A 15048-nucleotide genomic window follows, 5' to 3' on the forward strand; every position below is an offset into this window, starting at 1 on the left:
ATGCCTCTCAGCTGGCTGGTTAGCTCAGTTGGTTAGAGCGTGGTGCTAATAACGCCAAGGTCACGGGTTCGATCCCTGTATTGGCCACTTTGTCATTTTGGGAAATATTTCTGCAGAAGGATGAGATTGATGCAGAATTGGCACTAACAGCTTTAGAGTTACTAACACAAGATTGCTGTTTTGTTGGAAGCAGCTGTGCATACATAGTCACGGGTCAGTACTGCTGCAGACATAACCAATGTTGTTGTGAGGATAAGGGTTGTATTTGTGAATGAGTTAGGCATTTTCTTTCAAGGAAAGAAAACTCCCCCCTGCAACTGGCCTCCCTCCTATGCTCCAGTCAGAAGCATACTTTTTCTGACTGAGCATGGTGCTAATCACGCCAAGTTAGCGAATTTGATCCCAGTATTGGCCACTTTGTCAATTTGGGAAAAATGTCTGCAGAAGCATTAGATTGATGCAGAATTCCCACCCACAGCTTTAGATTTACTATGACAAGTTTGCTGTTTTGTTGGAAGCAGCAGTCCATAAATGGTCACAGGTCAGTACTGCTGTGGGAAATGACCAATGAGATGCATTTAACCTTCTTTGTTGCAGTACTACTTAAATGTGATGCAGGCCACAAGTCAGTTTGAAGATAATTGTAATATTCATGAATTTCCTTCAGATCACATGGAGTTTTTCTTTAGGTTGTTGTGAGGATAAGGGTTGTCTGTGTGAATGAGTTAGGCATTTTTTTTCCAAGGGAAGAAAACATCCCCCTACAACTGGCCTCATGCTTATGCTTGAGTCAGAAACAAAACTCTCAGCTGGCTGTTTAGCTCATTTGGTTAGAGCTTGGTGCTAATAATGGCAAGGTCACGGGTCCCCGTATTGGACTCCTTGTCATTTTGGGAAACATTTCTGCAGAAGCATGAGATTGATGCAGAATTGGCACTCACAGCTTTAGAGTTACTAACACAAGATTGCTGTTTTGTTGGAAGCAGCTGTGCATACATGGTCACGGGTCAGTACTGCTGCGGGACATAACCAATGTTGTTGTGAGGATAAGGGTTGTATTTGTGAATGAGTTAGGCATTTTCTTTCAAGGGAAGAAAACTCCCCCCTGCAACTGGCCTCCCTCCTATGCTCCAGTCAGAAGGCTTACTTTTTCTGACTGAGCATGGTGCTAATCACGCCAAGTTAGCGAATTTGATCCCAGTATTGGCCACTTTGTCAATTTGGGAAATATTTCTGCAGAAGCATGAGATTGATGCAGAATTGGCACTCACAGCTTTAGAGTTACTAACACAAGATTGCTGTTTTGTTGGAAGCAGCTGTGCATACATAGTCACGGGTCAGTACTACTGCGGACATAACCAATGTTGTTGTGAGGATAAGGGTTGTATTTGTGAATGAGTTAGGCATTTTCTTTCAAGGGAAGAAAACTCCCCCCTGCAACTGGCCTCCCTCCTATGCTCCAGTCAGAAGGCATACTTTTTCTGACTGAGCATGGTGCTAATCACGCCAAGTTAGCGGATTTGATCCCAGTATTGGCCACTTTGTCAATTTGGGAAATATTTCTGCAGAAGCATGAGATTGATGCAGAATTACCACCCACAGCTTTAGATTTACTATGACTAGTTTGGTGTTTTGTTGGAAGCAGCAGTCCATAAATGGTCACAGGTCAGTACTGCTGTGGGAAATGACCAATGAGATGCATTTAACCTTCTTTGTCCCAGTTCTACTTAAATGTGATGCAGGCTACAAGTCAGTTTGAAGATAATTGTCATATCCATGAATTTCCTTCAGATCACATGTAGTTTTTCTTTAGGTTGTTGTGAGGATAAGGGTTTTATGTGTGAATGACTTAGGCATTTTTTTTCCAAGGGAAGAAAAAATCCCCCTGCAACTGGCCTCCCTCTTATGCTCCAGTCAGAAACAGGACTCTCAGCTGGTCGGTTAGCTCAGTTGGTTAGAGCGTGGTGCTAATAATGCCAAGGTCACGGGTTCGATCCCCGTATTGGCCACTTTGTCATTTTGGGAAATATTTCTGCAGAAGCATGAGATTGATGCAGAATTGGCACTCACAGCTTTAGAGTTACTAACACAAGATTGCTGTTTTGTTGGAAGCAGCTGTGCATACATGGTCACGGGTCAGTACTGCTGCGGGACATAACCAATGTTGTTGTGAGGATAAGGGTTGTATTTGTGAATGAGTTAGGCATTTTCTTTCAAGGGAAGAAAAAATCCCCCTGCAACTGGCCTCCCTCTTATGCTCCAGTCAGAAGGCATACTTTTTCTGACTGAGCATGGTGCTAATCACGCCAAGTTAGCGAATCTGATCCCAGTATTGGCCACTTTGTCAATTTGGGAAATATTTCTGCAGAAGCATGAGATTGATGCAGAATTCCCACCCACAGCTTTAGATTTACTATGGGCCTCATTAGGACCCTGGCGGAGAGGGTATTACGCCAGCGTAGTGCATGGCGTACCTCTCCGCCATACTACGAGTTCCCGTAGCGCCATGGAGGTTTTCTCCGCCTGGTTTTACCAGCCGGAGAAAACCATGGCGCTACGGGACCTCGTTGTTAATTACGCCACCGTATTTTACGGTGGCGTAATTAACTCCTTCCCCACTCCCATTATACCCTATGGGGCAAAAATGGGAATGGGGAAGGGCAGAATGGGGATTGGGGATTTACCGCTCCGCCGAGGTCGGAATGGGGCGGTAAATCCGCCAACCCCCATGGCGCTATCGGCGGCTTTCCGCCATGCTTCGCGGTGCATTTAGCACCGCGAAGTCCGCCTGGGTCGTAATGAGGCCCTATGACTAGTTTGCTGTTTTGTTGGAAGCAGCAGTCCATAAATGGTCACAGGTCAGTACTGCTGTGGGAAATGACCAATGAGATGCATTTAGCCTTCTTTGTCCCAGTTCTACTTAAATGTGATGCAGGCTACAAGTCAGTTTGAAGATAATTGTCATATTCGTGAATTTCCTTCAGATCACATGTAGTTTTTCTTTAGGTTGTTGTGAGGATAAGGGTTTTATGTGTGAATGAGTTAGGCATTTTTTTTCCAAGGGAAGAAAAAATCCCCCTGCAACTGGCCTCACTCTTATGGTCCAGTCAGAAATATGCCTCTCAGCTGGCTGGTTAGCTCAGTTGGTTAGAGCATGGTGCTAATAACGCCAAGGTCACGGGTTCGATCCCCGTATTGGCCACTTTGTCATTTTGGGAAATATTTCTGCAGAAGGATGAGATTGATGCAGAATTGGCACTAACAGCTTTAGAGTTACTAACACAAGATTGCTGTTTTGTTGGAAGCAGCTGTGCATACATAGTCACGGGTCAGTACTGCTGCAGACATAACCAATGTTGTTGTGAGGATAAGGGTTGTATTTGTGAATGAGTTAGGCATTTTCTTTCAAGGAAAGAAAACTCCCCCCTGCAACTGGCCTCCCTCCTATGCTCCAGTCAGAAGGATACTTTTTCTGACTGAGCATGGTGCTAATCACGCCAAGTTAGCGAATTTGATCCCAGTATTGGCCACTTTGTCAATTTGGGAAAAATGTCTGCAGAAGCATTAGATTGATGCAGAATTCCCACCCACAGCTTTAGATTTACTATGACAAGTTTGCTGTTTTGTTGGAAGCAGCAGTCCATAAATGGTCACAGGTCAGTACTGCTGTGGGAAATGACCAATGAGATGCATTTAACCTTCTTTGTTGCAGTACTACTTAAATGTGATGCAGGCCACAAGTCAGTTTGAAGATAATTGTAATATTCATGAATTTCCTTCAGATCACATGGAGTTTTTCTTTAGGTTGTTGTGAGGATAAGGGTTGTCTGTGTGAATGAGTTAGGCATTTTTTTTCCAAGGGAAGAAAACATCCCCCTACAACTGGCCTCCTGCTTATGCTTGAGTCAGAAACAAAACTCTCAGCTGGCTGTTTAGCTCATTTGGTTAGAGCTTGGTGCTAATAATGGCAAGGTCACGGGTCCCCGTATTGGACTCCTTGTCATTTTGGGAAACATTTCTGCAGAAGCATGAGATTGATGCAGAATTGGCACTCACAGCTTTAGAGTTACTAACACAAGATTGCTGTTTTGTTGGAAGCAGCTGTGCATACATGGTCACGGGTCAGTACTGCTGCGGGACATAACCAATGTTGTTGTGAGGATAAGGGTTGTATTTGTGAATGAGTTAGGCATTTTCTTTCAAGGGAAGAAAACTCCCCCCTGCAACTGGCCTCCCTCCTATGCTCCAGTCAGAAGGCTTACTTTTTCTGACTGAGCATGGTGCTAATCACGCCAAGTTAGCGAATTTGATCCCAGTATTGGCCACTTTGTCAATTTGGGAAATATTTCTGCAGAAGCATGAGATTGATGCAGAATTGGCACTCACAGCTTTAGAGTTACTAACACAAGATTGCTGTTTTGTTGGAAGCAGCTGTGCATACATAGTCACGGGTCAGTACTACTGCGGACATAACCAATGTTGTTGTGAGGATAAGGGTTGTATTTGTGAATGAGTTAGGCATTTTCTTTCAAGGGAAGAAAACTCCCCCCTGCAACTGGCCTCCCTCCTATGCTCCAGTCAGAAGGCATACTTTTTCTGACTGAGCATGGTGCTAATCACGCCAAGTTAGCGGATTTGATCCCAGTATTGGCCACTTTGTCAATTTGGGAAATATTTCTGCAGAAGCATGAGATTGATGCAGAATTACCACCCACAGCTTTAGATTTACTATGACTAGTTTGGTGTTTTGTTGGAAGCAGCAGTCCATAAATGGTCACAGGTCAGTACTGCTGTGGGAAATGACCAATGAGATGCATTTAACCTTCTTTGTCCCAGTTCTACTTAAATGTGATGCAGGCTACAAGTCAGTTTGAAGATAATTGTCATATCCATGAATTTCCTTCAGATCACATGTAGTTTTTCTTTAGGTTGTTGTGAGGATAAGGGTTTTATGTGTGAATGACTTAGGCATTTTTTTTCCAAGGGAAGAAAAAATCCCCCTGCAACTGGCCTCCCTCTTATGCTCCAGTCAGAAACAGGACTCTCAGCTGGTCGGTTAGCTCAGTTGGTTAGAGCGTGGTGCTAATAATGCCAAGGTCACGGGTTCGATCCCCGTATTGGCCACTTTGTCATTTTGGGAAATATTTCTGCAGAAGCATGAGATTGATGCAGAATTGGCACTCACAGCTTTAGAGTTACTAACACAAGATTGCTGTTTTGTTGGAAGCAGCTGTGCATACATGGTCACGGGTCAGTACTGCTGCGGGACATAACCAATGTTGTTGTGAGGATAAGGGTTGTATTTGTGAATGAGTTAGGCATTTTCTTTCAAGGGAAGAAAAAATCCCCCTGCAACTGGCCTCCCTCTTATGCTCCAGTCAGAAGGCATACTTTTTCTGACTGAGCATGGTGCTAATCACGCCAAGTTAGCGAATCTGATCCCAGTATTGGCCACTTTGTCAATTTGGGAAATATTTCTGCAGAAGCATGAGATTGATGCAGAATTCCCACCCACAGCTTTAGATTTACTATGACTAGTTTGCTGTTTTGTTGGAAGCAGCAGTCCATAAATGGTCACAGGTCAGTACTGCTGTGGGAAATGACCAATGAGATGCATTTAGCCTTCTTTGTCCCAGTTCTACTTAAATGTGATGCAGGCTACAAGTCAGTTTGAAGATAATTGTCATATTCGTGAATTTCCTTCAGATCACATGTAGTTTTTCTTTAGGTTGTTGTGAGGATAAGGGTTTTATGTGTGAATGAGTTAGGCATTTTTTTTCCAAGGGAAGAAAAAATCCCCCTGCAACTGGCCTCACTCTTATGGTCCAGTCAGAAATATGCCTCTCAGCTGGCTGGTTAGCTCAGTTGGTTAGAGCATGGTGCTAATAACGCCAAGGTCACGGGTTCGATCCCCGTATTGGCCACTTTGTCATTTTGGGAAATATTTCTGCAGAAGGATGAGATTGATGCAGAATTGGCACTAACAGCTTTAGAGTTACTAACACAAGATTGCTGTTTTGTTGGAAGCAGCTGTGCATACATAGTCACGGGTCAGTACTGCTGCAGACATAACCAATGTTGTTGTGAGGATAAGGGTTGTATTTGTGAATGAGTTAGGCATTTTCTTTCAAGGAAAGAAAACTCCCCCCTGCAACTGGCCTCCCTCCTATGCTCCAGTCAGAAGGATACTTTTTCTGACTGAGCATGGTGCTAATCACGCCAAGTTAGCGAATTTGATCCCAGTATTGGCCACTTTGTCAATTTGGGAAAAATGTCTGCAGAAGCATTAGATTGATGCAGAATTCCCACCCACAGCTTTAGATTTACTATGACAAGTTTGCTGTTTTGTTGGAAGCAGCAGTCCATAAATGGTCACAGGTCAGTACTGCTGTGGGAAATGACCAATGAGATGCATTTAACCTTCTTTGTCGCAGTACTACTTAAATGTGATGCAGGCCACAAGTCAGTTTGAAGATAATTGTAATATTCATGAATTTCCTTCAGATCACATGTAGTTTTTCTTTAGGTTGTTGTGAGGATAAGGGTTGTCTGTGTGAATGAGTTAGGCATTTTTTTCCAAGGGAACGAGACTCTCAGCTGGCCGGTTAGCTCAGTTGGTTAGAGCGTGGTGCTAATAACGCCAAGGTCACGGGTTCGATCCCCGTATTGGCCACTTTGTCATTTTGGGAAATATTTCTGCAGAAGGATGAGATTGATGCAGAATTGGCACTCACAGCTTTAGAGTTACTAACACAAGATTGCTGTTTTGTTGGAAGCAGCTGTGCATACATAGTCACGGGTCAGTACTGCTGCGGACATAACCAATGTTGTGAGGATAAGGGTTGTATTTGTGAATGAGTTAGGCATTTTCTTTCAAGGGAAGAAAACTCCCCCCTGCAACTGGTCTCCCTCCTATGCTCCAGTCAGAAGGCATACTTTTTCTGACTGAGCATGGTGCTAATCACGCCAAGTTAGCGAATTTGATCCCAGTATTGGCCACTTTGTCAATTTGGGAAATATTTCTGCAGAAGCATGAGATTGATGCAGAATTCCCACTCACAGCTTTAGATTTACTATGACTAGTTTGCTGTTTTGTTGGAAGCAGCAGTCCATAAATGGTCACAGGTCAATACTGCTCTGGGAAATGACCAATGAGATGCATTTAACCTTCTTTGTCCCAGTTCTACTTAAATGTGATGCAGGCTACAAGTCAGTTTGAAGATAATTGTCATATTCATGAATTTCCTTCAGATCACTTGTAGTTTTTCTTTAGGTTGTTGTGAGGATAAGGGTTTTATGTGTGAATGAGTTAGGCATTTTTTTTTCAAGGGAAGAAAAAATCCCCCTGCAACTGGCCTCCCTCTTATGGTCCAGTCAGAAATATGCCTCTCAGCTGGCTGGTTAGCTCAGTTGGTTAGAGCGTGGTGCTAATAACGCCAAGGTCACGGGTTCGATCCCTGTATTGGCCACTTTGTCATTTTGGGAAATATTTCTGCAGAAGGATGAGATTGATGCAGAATTGGCACTAACAGCTTTAGAGTTACTAACACAAGATTGCTGTTTTGTTGGAAGCAGCTGTGCATACATAGTCACGGGTCAGTACTGCTGCAGACATAACCAATGTTGTTGTGAGGATAAGGGTTGTATTTGTGAATGAGTTAGGCATTTTCTTTCAAGGAAAGAAAACTCCCCCCTGCAACTGGCCTCCCTCCTATGCTCCAGTCAGAAGGATACTTTTTCTGACTGAGCATGGTGCTAATCACGCCAAGTTAGCGAATTTGATCCCAGTATTGGCCACTTTGTCAATTTGGGAAAAATGTCTGCAGAAGCATTAGATTGATGCAGAATTCCCACCCACAGCTTTAGATTTACTATGACAAGTTTGCTGTTTTGTTGGAAGCAGCAGTCCATAAATGGTCACAGGTCAGTACTGCTGTGGGAAATGACCAATGAGATGCATTTAACCTTCTTTGTCGCAGTACTACTTAAATGTGATGCAGGCCACAAGTCAGTTTGAAGATAATTGTAATATTCATGAATTTCCTTCAGATCACATGTAGTTTTTCTTTAGGTTGTTGTGAGGATAAGGGTTGTCTGTGTGAATGAGTTAGGCATTTTTTTCCAAGGGAAAGAGACTCTCAGCTGGCCGGTTAGCTCAGTTGGTTAGAGCGTGGTGCTAATAACGCCAAGGTCACGGGTTCGATCCCCGTATTGGCCACTTTGTCATTTTGGGAAATATTTCTGCAGAAGGATGAGATTGATGCAGAATTGGCACTCACAGCTTTAGAGTTACTAACACAAGATTGCTGTTTTGTTGGAAGCAGCTGTGCATACATAGTCACGGGTCAGTACTGCTGCGGACATAACCAATGTTGTGAGGATAAGGGTTGTATTTGTGAATGAGTTAGGCATTTTCTTTCAAGGGAAGAAAACTCCCCCCTGCAACTGGTCTCCCTCCTATGCTCCAGTCAGAAGGCATACTTTTTCTGACTGAGCATGGTGCTAATCACGCCAAGTTAGCGAATTTGATCCCAGTATTGGCCACTTTGTCAATTTGGGAAATATTTCTGCAGAAGCATGAGATTGATGCAGAATTCCCACTCACAGCTTTAGATTTACTATGACTAGTTTGCTGTTTTGTTGGAAGCAGCAGTCCATAAATGGTCACAGGTCAATACTGCTCTGGGAAATGACCAATGAGATGCATTTAACCTTCTTTGTCCCAGTTCTACTTAAATGTGATGCAGGCTACAAGTCAGTTTGAAGATAATTGTCATATTCATGAATTTCCTTCAGATCACTTGTAGTTTTTCTTTAGGTTGTTGTGAGGATAAGGGTTTTATGTGTGAATGAGTTAGGCATTTTTTTTCCAAGGGAAAAAGACTTTCAACTGGCCGGTTAGCTCAGTTGGTTAGAGCGTGGTGCTAATAACGCCAAGGTCATGGGTTCGATCCCCGTATTGGCCACTTTGTCATTTTGGGAAATATTTCTGCAGAAGCATGAGATTGATGCAGAATTGGCACTTAAAGCTTTAGAGTTACTAACACAAGTTTGCTGTTTTGTTGGAAGCAGCTGTGCATACATAGTCACGGGTCAGTACTGCTGCGGACATAACCAATGTTGTGAGGATAAGGGTTGTATTTGTGAATGAGTTAGGCATTTTCTTTCAAGGGAAGAAAACTCCCCCCTGCAACTGGTCTCCCTCCTATGCTCCAGTCAGAAGGCATACTTTTTCTGACTGAGCATGGTGCTAATCACGCCAAGTTAGCGAATTTGATCCCAGTATTGGCCACTTTGTCAATTTGGGAAATATTTCTGCAGAAGCATGAGATTGATGCAGAATTCCCACCCACAGCTTTAGATTTACTATGACTAGTTTGCTGTTTTGTTGGAAGCAGCAGTCCATAAATGGTCACAGGTCAGTACTGCTGTGGGAAATGACCAATGAGATGCATTTAACCTTCTTTGTCCCAGTTCTACTTAAATGTGATGCAGGCTACAAGTCAGTTTGAAGATAATTGTCATATTCATGAATTTCCTTCAGATCACATGTAGTTTTTCCTTAGGTTGTTGTGAGGATAAGGGTTTTATGTGTGAATGAGTTAGGCATTTTTTTTCCAAGGGAAGAAAAAATCCCCCTGCAACTGGCCTCCCTCTTATGGTCCAGTCAGAAATATGCCTCTCAGCTGGCTGGTTAGCTCAGTTGGTTAGAGCTTGGTGCTAATAACGCCAAGGTCACGGGTTCGATCCCCGTATTGGCCACTTTGTCATTTTGGGAAATATTTCTGCAGAAGGATGAGATTGATGCAGAATTGGCACTCACAGCTTTAGAGTTACTAACACAAGATTGCTGTTTTGTTGGAAGCAGCTGTGCATACATAGTCACGGGTCAGTACTGCTGCGGACATAACCAATGTTGTTGTGAGGATAAGGGTTGTATTTGTGAATGAGTTAGGCATTTTCTTTCAAGGAAAGAAAACTCCCCCCTGCAACTGGCCTCCCTCCTATGCTCCAGTCAGAAGCATACTTTTTCTGACTGAGCATGGTGCTAATCACGCCAAGTTAGCGAATTTGATCCCAGTATTGGCCACTTTGTCAATTTGGGAAAAATGTCTGCAGAAGCATTAGATTGATGCAGAATTCCCACCCACAGCTTTAGATTTACTATGACAAGTTTGCTGTTTTGTTGGAAGCAGCAGTCCATAAATGGTCACAGGTCAGTACTGCTGTGGGAAATGGCCAATGAGATGCATTTAACCTTCTTTGTCGCAGTACTACTTAAATGTGATGCAGGCCACAAGTCAGTTTGAAGATAATTGTAATATTCATGAATTTCCTTCAGATCACATGGAGTTTTTCTTTAGGTTGTTGTGAGGATAAGGGTTGTCTGTGTGAATGAGTTAGGCATTTTCAAGGGAAGAAAACATCCCCCTACAACTGGCCTCCTGCTTATGCTTGAGTCAGAAACAAAACGCTCAGCTGGCTGTTTAGCTCATTTGGTTAGAGCGTGCTACTTATAATGGCAAGGTCACGGGTCCCCGTATTGGCCTCCTTGTCATTTTGGGAAATATTTCTGCAGAAGCATGAGATTGATGCAGAATTGGCACTCACAGCTTTAGAGTTACTAACACAAGATTGCTGTTTTGTTGGAAGCAGCTGTGCATACATGGTCACGGGTCAGTACTGCTGCGGGACATAACCAATGTTGTTGTGAGGATAAGGGTTGTATTTGTGAATGAGTTAGGCATTTTCTTTCAAGGGAAGAAAACTCCCCCCTGCAACTGGCCTCCCTCCTATGCTCCAGTCAGAAGGCATACTTTTTCTGACTGAGCATGGTGCTAATCACGCCAAGTTAGCGGATTTGATCCCAGTATTGGCCACTTTGTCAATTTGGGAAATATTTCTGCAGAAGCATGAGATTGATGCAGAATTCCCACCCACAGCTTTAGATATACTATGACTAGTTTGCTGTTTTGTTGGAAGCAGCAGTCCATAAATGGTCACAGGTCAGTACTGCTGTGGGAAATGACCAATGAGATGCATTTAACCTTCTTTGTCCCAGTTCTACTTAAATGTGATGCAGGCTACAAGTCAGTTTGAAGATAATTGTCATATTCGTGAATTTCCTTCAGATCACATGTAGTTTTTCTTTAGGTTGTTGTGAGGATAAGGGTTTTATGTGTGAATGAGTTAGGCATTTTTTTTCCAAGGGAAGAAAAAATCCCCCTGCAACTGGCCTCCCTCCTATGCTCCAGTCAGAAGGCTTACTTTTTCTGACTGAGCATGGTGCTAATCACGCCAAGTTAGCGAATTTGATCCCAGTATTGGCCACTTTGTCAATTTGGGAAATATTTCTGCAGAAGGATGAGATTGATGCAGAATTGGCACTCACAGCTTTAGAGTTACTAACACAAGATTGCTGTTTTGTTGGAAGCAGCTGTGCATACATAGTCACGGGTCAGTACTACTGCAGACATAACCAATGTTGTTGTGAGGATAAGGGTTGTATTTGTGAATGAGTTAGGCATTTTCTTTCAAGGGAAGAAAACTCCCCCCTGCAACTGGCCTCCCTCCTATGCTCCAGTCAGAAGGCATACTTTTTCTGACTGAGCATGGTGCTAATCACGCCAAGTTAGCGAATTTGATCCCAGTATTGGCCACTTTGTCAATTTGGGAAATATTTCTGCAGAAGCATGAGATTGATGCAGAATTCCCACCCACAGCTTTAGATTTACTATGACTAGTTTGCTGTTTTGTTGGAAGCAGCAGTCCATAAATGGTCACAGGTCAGTACTGCTGTGGGAAATGACCAATGAGATGCATTTAACCTTCTTTGTCCCAGTTCTACTTAAATGTGATGCAGGCTACAAGTCAGTTTGAAGATAATTGTCATATTCATGAATTTCCTTCAGATCACATGTAGTTTTTCTTTAGGTTGTTGTGAGGATAAGGGTTTTATGTGTGAATGAGTTAGGCATTTTTTTTCCAAGGGAAGAAAAAATCGCCCTGCAACTGGCCTCCCTCTTATGCTCCAGTCAGAAACAGGACTCTCAGCTGGACAGTTAGCTCAGTTGGTTAGAGCGTGGTACTAATAACGCCAAGGTCATGCCTGTATTGGCCACTTTGTCATTTTGGGAAATATTTCTGCAGAAGCATGAGATTGATGCAGAATTGGCACTCACAGCTTTAGAGTTACTAACACAAGATTGCTGTTTTGTTGGAAGCAGCTGTGCATACATGGTCACGGGTCAGTACTGCTGCGGGACATAACCAATGTTGTTGTGAGGATAAGGGTTGTATTTGTGAATGAGTTAGGCATTTTCTTTCAAGGGAAGGAAGCTCCCCCCTGCAACTGTCCTCCCTCCTATGCTCCAGTCAGAAGGCATACTTTTTCTGACTGAGCATGGTGCTAATCACGCCAAGTTAGCGAATGTGATCCCAGTATTGGCCACTTTGTCAATTTGGGAAATATTTCTGCAGAAGCATGAGATTGATGCAGAATTCCCACCCACAGCTTTAGATTTACTATGACTAGTTTCCTGTTTTGTTGGAAGCAGCAGTCCATAAATGGTCACAGGTCAGTACTGCTGTGGGAAATGACCAATGAGATGCATTTAACCTTCTTTGTCCCAGTTCTACTTAAATGTGATGCAGGCTACAAGTCAGTTTGAAGATAATTGTCATATTCGTGAATTTCCTTCAGATCACATGTAGTTTTTCTTTAGGTTGTTGTGAGGATAAGGGTTTTATGTGTGAATGGGTTAGGCATTTTTTTTCCAAGGGAAGAAAAAATCCCCCTGCAACTGGCCTCCCTCTTATGCTCCAGTTAGAAAAAGCCTCTCAGCTGGCCGGTTAGCTCAGTTGGTTAGAGCGTGGTGCTAATAACGTCACGGGTTCGATCCCCGTATTGGCCACTTTGTCATTTTGGGAAATATTTCTGCAGAAGGATGAGATTGATGCAGATTTGGCACTCACAGCTTTAGAGTTACTAACACAAGATTGCTGTTTTGTTGGAAGCAGCTGTGCATACATAGTCACGGGTCATTACTGCTGCGGACATAACCAATGTTGTTGTGAGGATAAGGGTTGTATTTGTGAATGAGTTAGGCATTTTCTTTCAAGGGAAGAAAACTCCCCCCTGCAACTGGCCTCCCTCCTATGCTCCAGTCAGAAGGCATACTTTTTCTGACTGAGCATGGTGCTAATCACGCCAAGTTAGCGAATTTGATCCCAGTATTGGCCACTTTGTCAATTTGGGAAATATTTCTGCAGAAGCATGAGATTGATGCAGAATTCCCACCCACAGCTTTAGATTTACTATGACTAGTTTGCTGTTTTGTTGGAAGCAGCAGTCCATAAATGGTCACAGGTCAGTACTGCTGTGGGAAATGACCAATGAGATGCATTTAACCTTCTTTGTCCCAGTTCTACTTAAATGTGATGCAGGCTACAAGTCAGTTTGAAGATAATTGTCATATTCATGAATTTCCTTCAGATCACATGGAGTTTTTCTTTAGGTTGTTGTGAGGATAAGGGTTTTATGTGTGAATGAGTTAGGCATTTTTTTTCCAAGGGAAAAATACTTTCAGCTGGCCGGTTAGCTCAGTTGGTTAGAGCGTGGTGCTAATAATGCCAAGGTCACGGGTTGGATACCCGTATTGGCCACTTTGTCATTTTGGGAAATATTTCTGCATAAGCATGAGATTGATGCAGAATTGGCACTCACAGCTTTAGAGTTACTAACACAAGATTGCTGTTTTGTTGGTAGCAGCTGTGCATACATGGTCACGGGTCAGTACTGCTGCGGGACATAACCAATGTTGTTGTGAGGATAAGGGTTGTATTTGTGAATGAGTTAGGCATTTTCTTTCAAGGGAAGAAAACTACCCCCAGCAACTGGCCTCCCTCCTATGCTCCAGTCAGAAGGCATACTTTTTCTGACTGAGCATGGTGCTAATCACGCCAAGTCAGCGAATTTGATCCCAGTATTGGCCACTTTGTCAATTTGGGAAATATTTCTGCAGAAGCATGAGATTGATGCAGAATTCCCACCCACAGCTTTAGATTTACTATGACTAGTTTGCTGTTTTGTTGGAAGCAGCAGTCCATAAATGGTCACAGGTCAGTACTGCTGTGGGAAATGACCAATGAGATGCATTTAACCTTCTTTGTCCCAGTTCTACTTAAATGTGATACAGGCTACAAGTCAGTTTGAAGATAATTGTCATATTCGTGAATTTCCTTCAGATCACATGTAGTTTTTCTTTAGGTTGTTGTGAGGATAAGGGTTTTATGTGTGAATGAGTTAGGCATTTTTTTCCAAGGGAAGAAAAAATCCCCCTGCAACTGGCCTCCCTCTTATGCTCCAGTCAGAAATATGCCTCTCAGCTGGCTGTTTAGCTCAGTTGGTTAGAGCGTGGCGCTAATAACGCCAAGGTCACAGGTTTGATCCCCGTATTGGCCACTTTGTCATTTTGGGAAATATTTCTGCAGAAGCATGAGATTGATGCAGAATTGGCACTCACAGCTTTAGAGTTACTAACACAAGATTGCTGTTTTGTTGGAAGCAGCTGTGCATACATAGTCACGGGTCAGTACTGCTGCGGACATAACCAATGTTGTTGTGAGGATAAGGGTTGTATTTGTGAATGAGTTAGGCATTTTCTTTCAAGGGAAGAAAACTCCCCCCTGCAACTGGCCTCCCTCCTATGCTCCAGTCAGAAGGCATACTTTTTCTGACTGAGCATGGTGCTAATCACGCCAAGTTAGCGAATTTGATCCCAGTATTGGCCACTTTGTCAATTTGGGAAATATTTCTGCAGAAGCATGAGATTGATGCAGAATTCCCACCCACAACTTTAGATTTACTATGACCAGTTTGCTGTTTTGTTGGAAGCAGCAGTCCATAAATGGTCACAGGTCAGTACTGCTGTGGGAAATGACCAATGAGATGCATTTAACCTTCTTTGTCCCAGTTCTACTTAAATGTGATGCAGGCTACAAGTCAGTTTGAAGATAATTGTCATATTCATGAATTTCCTTCAGATC

At 43.1% G+C, this 15048-nt stretch overlaps 10 non-coding genes across 10 annotated transcripts; all 10 read left to right on the forward strand.

The window, feature by feature from the left end:
- Nucleotides 1–13: 13 nt before the first annotated feature.
- On the forward strand, nucleotides 14–87 carry TRNAI-AAU (transfer RNA isoleucine (anticodon AAU)). Its single transcript has one exon. It is a non-coding gene; the product is annotated as a tRNA-Ile (tRNA).
- Nucleotides 88–1935: 1848 nt separating this feature from the next.
- On the forward strand, nucleotides 1936–2009 carry TRNAI-AAU (transfer RNA isoleucine (anticodon AAU)). Its single transcript has one exon. It is a non-coding gene; the product is annotated as a tRNA-Ile (tRNA).
- A 1119-nt stretch (nucleotides 2010–3128) lies between these two features.
- Nucleotides 3129–3202, forward strand: TRNAI-AAU (transfer RNA isoleucine (anticodon AAU)). The gene has a single exon. It is a non-coding gene; the product is annotated as a tRNA-Ile (tRNA).
- A 1848-nt stretch (nucleotides 3203–5050) lies between these two features.
- Nucleotides 5051–5124, forward strand: TRNAI-AAU (transfer RNA isoleucine (anticodon AAU)). The gene has a single exon. It is a non-coding gene; the product is annotated as a tRNA-Ile (tRNA).
- Nucleotides 5125–5850: 726 nt separating this feature from the next.
- On the forward strand, nucleotides 5851–5924 carry TRNAI-AAU (transfer RNA isoleucine (anticodon AAU)). The gene has a single exon. It is a non-coding gene; the product is annotated as a tRNA-Ile (tRNA).
- A 675-nt stretch (nucleotides 5925–6599) lies between these two features.
- On the forward strand, nucleotides 6600–6673 carry TRNAI-AAU (transfer RNA isoleucine (anticodon AAU)). The gene has a single exon. It is a non-coding gene; the product is annotated as a tRNA-Ile (tRNA).
- A 722-nt stretch (nucleotides 6674–7395) lies between these two features.
- Nucleotides 7396–7469, forward strand: TRNAI-AAU (transfer RNA isoleucine (anticodon AAU)). The gene has a single exon. It is a non-coding gene; the product is annotated as a tRNA-Ile (tRNA).
- A 675-nt stretch (nucleotides 7470–8144) lies between these two features.
- TRNAI-AAU (transfer RNA isoleucine (anticodon AAU)) lies at nucleotides 8145–8218 on the forward strand. The gene has a single exon. It is a non-coding gene; the product is annotated as a tRNA-Ile (tRNA).
- Nucleotides 8219–8892: 674 nt separating this feature from the next.
- Nucleotides 8893–8966, forward strand: TRNAI-AAU (transfer RNA isoleucine (anticodon AAU)). The gene has a single exon. It is a non-coding gene; the product is annotated as a tRNA-Ile (tRNA).
- Nucleotides 8967–9688: 722 nt separating this feature from the next.
- TRNAI-AAU (transfer RNA isoleucine (anticodon AAU)) lies at nucleotides 9689–9762 on the forward strand. The gene has a single exon. It is a non-coding gene; the product is annotated as a tRNA-Ile (tRNA).
- The last annotated feature ends 5286 nt before the right edge of the window (nucleotides 9763–15048 follow it).

The sequence above is a fragment of the Ambystoma mexicanum genome, chromosome 1p (genome assembly GCF_040938575.1).
Source record: "Ambystoma mexicanum isolate Mex_15411 chromosome 1p, UKY_AmexF1_1, whole genome shotgun sequence".
NCBI classification, from domain to species: domain Eukaryota; kingdom Metazoa; phylum Chordata; class Amphibia; order Caudata; family Ambystomatidae; genus Ambystoma; species Ambystoma mexicanum.